The following is a 3,812-nucleotide window of genomic DNA, read 5'->3' as shown; positions in this document are numbered from 1 at the left end:
CAAACTGAGGGTTGCTGGAGTGGTGGGGGGTGGGAGGGATGGGGTAGCTGGGTGATGGACATTGGGGAAGGTATGTGCTACGGTGAGTGCTGTAAATTGTGTAAGACTGATGAATCACAGACCTGTACCTCTGAAACAAATAATACATTATATGTTTAAAAAAAAAAAAGGTAGTAGGAAGGGAAAAATGAAGAGGGGGAGATCAGAGGGGGAGATGAGCCATGAGAGACTATGGACTCTGAGAAATAAACTGAAGGTTCTAGAGGGGAGGGGGTTGGGGGATGGGTTAGCCTGGTGATGGGTATTAAAGAAGGCACATATTGAATGGAGCACTGGGTGTTATATGCAAACAATGAATCATGGAACACTACATCAAAAACTAATGATGTATTGCAAGGTAATTAACATAACAAAATAAAATTAAAAAATTAAAAAAATAAAAAGAAAGGTGTGGGGGCACCTGGGTAGCTCACTCAGTAAAGGCTAAGCATCCAATTCTTGATTTTGGCTCAGGTCATGATCTCAGGGTAGTGAGATCAAGCGCCTTGTCGAGCTCCACACTGGGCATGGAGCTTGTTTAAGATTCTCTCTCTTCTTCTCCCTCTGCCCCTCCCCCCTCTAAAAAAGAAAATTAAAAAAATAAAAAGGTGTGGGGAAGGAGGAGAATAACAAATTGGAGAACTATTATTTTTTTTCTTGGTCAGTTAGAAAGGGAAATATGTGATTTCTCAGATAAAAAGGATATTATTTTTTCAGAAATCTAGGAGTATCAGTCACTTGTAAGCTAAATAAAAACTCCCATTGATTTCATGTACGTACAGCGTAGCAAGATTGGACAAAAGTTTTCTCTTCCTATGTAATTTTTAGTCACTACTATTATTTAAATGTGCTTATATATTTCCAGGGCGCCTGGGTGGCTCAGTCATTAAGCATCTGCCTTCGGCTCCGGTCATGATCCCGGGGTCCTGGGATCGAGCCCTGCATTGGGCTCCCTGCTCTGCGGGAAGCCTGCTTCTCCCTCTCCCACTCCCCCTGCTTGTGTTCCTGCTCTTGTTATTTCTCTCTGTGTCAAATAAATAAATAAAATCTTTAAAAAAATAAATGTGCTTATATATTTCCAATGAATGGTTTTAAGTAACCAATTTTATAAATACTGATCATGCATTCAGTTGTACTTCAGAATAGATAATTTGAGAATTTTAAGCTGAAACTGTATGTGGGAATAATATTAAAGAGAAATAAATGGGAGCTACTTTAAAAACATTTAAATGACAGCTTAATGTCTTCAAAGAAATAAAAGACAAGATTGATAATCTCAGGAACAAATTAGAATCTCTAGAAAAGAACCAAATGGAAATATTAGAAATGAAAAATACAGTGATTGATATTGATAATTCAGTGGATGAGTTTTCTAGCAGATTAGATACTGTTAAATAAAGAATTAGTTAACTGGAACATAGGTCAGAAGAAAATATCCATACTGAAACATGAGGAGACAAAGGAATAGAAAATGCATAAATGAGCATAAGAAACAGAGATTCAATAGAAATTTCTTACATACACATAATTGGAGTCCCAGAAGGAGAGAAGATACATAATGGTGCAGAAATAGCATTTGAAGAGATATTGAGAACTATAAAAATATTGATGAAAGACAATCCATGTACTCAAGAAGCACTAAAAAACCCAATAAAGATAAATATAAAGAAAACCACCCTGAGGTGCATCATAGCAGACTTTGCAAAGACCAAAACTGGTGAGGAAAAGTCGAAAACATGCAAAGAAAAGAGTTATATGATTTTCAAAAACAGCAATAATAATACAACTAATTTGTCAAACAAAAAAGTAAGCTAGAATATAATGGAATGGTATCTTTAAAGTGCAGAAAGACATTAACTGCAAATCCAGGATCCTGTATTAAGTGAAAATGTCCTTCAAAAATGTAGGTACAATAAGAACATGTTCAGAAAAGCAAATACCAAGAGAATATGACACCAGCAGACCCACATAGAAGGAAGTATTAAATGGTCTTCTTTGAGTGGATGGAAAATAACCCCGGAAGGAAGGTTTAAAATGCAATAAGAAGCCTTTTTTCTTCTTCTTAGCGCTAGGTGCCGACTATCTCTGCTCCTCTTTTCCTTTGCTGCCGCCCAGTTCCTGGGATCAGCTGACGCCATGGGTTTTGGAGACCTGAAAAGCCCCGCTGGCCTCCAGGTGCTCAATGACTACCTAGCGGACAAGAGCTACATCGAGGGGTATGTGCCGTCACAAGCAGATGTGGCAGTATTTGAAGCAGTCTCCGTCCCCCCACCTGCCGACTTGTATCATGCCCTCCGTTGGTATAATCACATCAAGTCTTAATGAAAAGGAAAAGGCCAGCCTTCCAGGAGTGAAGAAAGCTTTGGGCAAGTATGACCCTGCTAATGTGGAAGACACCACAGGAAGTGGAGCTACAGATAGTGAAGATGATGATGACATTGATCTCTTTGGATCTGATGATGAGGAGGAAAGTGAAGAAATGAAGAGGCTAAGAGAGCAATGCCTTGCACAGTATGAGTCAAAGAAAGCCAAAAAACCTGCACTTGTTGCCAAGTCTTCCATATTACTAGATGTGAAACCTTGGGACGATGAGACAGATAGGGCAAAACTAGAGGAGTGCGACCAAAGCATTCAGGCAGATGGCTTGGTCTGGGGCTCTTCTAAACTAGTTGCAGGGGGATATGGAATTAAAAAACTTCAAATACAGTGTATAGTGGAAGATGATAAAGTTGGAACAGATATGCTGGAGGAGCAGATCACTGCTTTTGAGGACTATGTGCAGTCCATGGACGTGGCTGCTTTTAATAAGATCTAAAATCTACATCGTAGATCATTGCCCTTAAATAAAAGCTTAAAAGACAAAAAAATGCAGTAAGAAATTAAGAGCAGTGGAAAAGATAAATATGTGGAAAAATCTAAATGAATATTAGATGTATAAAACCATAATAATATGTATTATGAGGCTTAAAACATATGTGGTGTTAAAATGTACAATAGAGCTTAAGTTGGTAGTAGAATAAATGGAATAAAGTATCCCATGGTTTTCTCATTGTCTGAGGAGTGGCAAATACATAAATTTATATTAAATTTGGCAAGTTAAGAAAACATGTTATAAGTATAGGCTAACTACTAAAGCAATGTCAAAGAACGAACAACTACCAAACTAACAGAGGAGTAAAGTAACAGAAAAAAATCTCGTTCTATTCAAACAAAAGCAAGAAAAAAGGAAAAAAAAAAAAGGAATTCAGACATAGTGGGACAAATACAAATCAAATAATGTAATGGTATATCTACACCCAAATATATCCACACCTGCCTTAAATTTAAAGGGCTAAACTCTCCAATTAAAGTAAAACATTCTCAGACTAGAAAAAAGAACAGAACTCAGCTATCCAATGTTTACAAGAGATACACCTAAAATATAGATACAGAAAGCTTGAAAGTTAAAAGATGAAAAAAAAACACCATGAAAATACTAATGCCCCTTTTTGCACATGCACACACAAAAGCTAGTGTAACTATAATAATACCAGAGAAAGTAGAATTTAAGGGGAAAAAGTGTTACTAGGCAATGTAGAAGGATATTGTATAATGATAAAAGTCCAATTATAGAGGAAGATTAAAAATATCTAAATCTGTGTTCACCTAATAATGTATGTTTAAAATACATAAAGCCAAAATTGACAGGATAACAAGGAGAACTAGATAAATCCACAATAATGATGGGAGAATTTGTTTTAATTTTTTTTTTTATTAAGACGATGTTTTTAGGG

At 36.6% G+C, this 3,812-nt stretch overlaps 1 pseudogene; it reads left to right on the top strand.

The window, feature by feature from the left end:
- Window positions 1-2,103: 2,103 nt before the first annotated feature.
- On the top strand, window positions 2,104-3,528 carry LOC102751001 (elongation factor 1-beta pseudogene; annotated as a pseudogene).
- Window positions 3,529-3,812: the final 284 nt, after the last annotated feature.

This window comes from Leptonychotes weddellii, unplaced genomic scaffold (assembly GCF_054177405.1).
Source record: "Leptonychotes weddellii isolate Sample4059 unplaced genomic scaffold, ASM5417740v2 HiC_scaffold_14193, whole genome shotgun sequence".
In the NCBI taxonomy this organism is placed as follows: Eukaryota; Metazoa; Chordata; class Mammalia; order Carnivora; family Phocidae; genus Leptonychotes; species Leptonychotes weddellii.
Note: the sequence above shows the minus strand (reverse complement) of the source record. Positions and strands in the feature narration are given on the sequence as shown.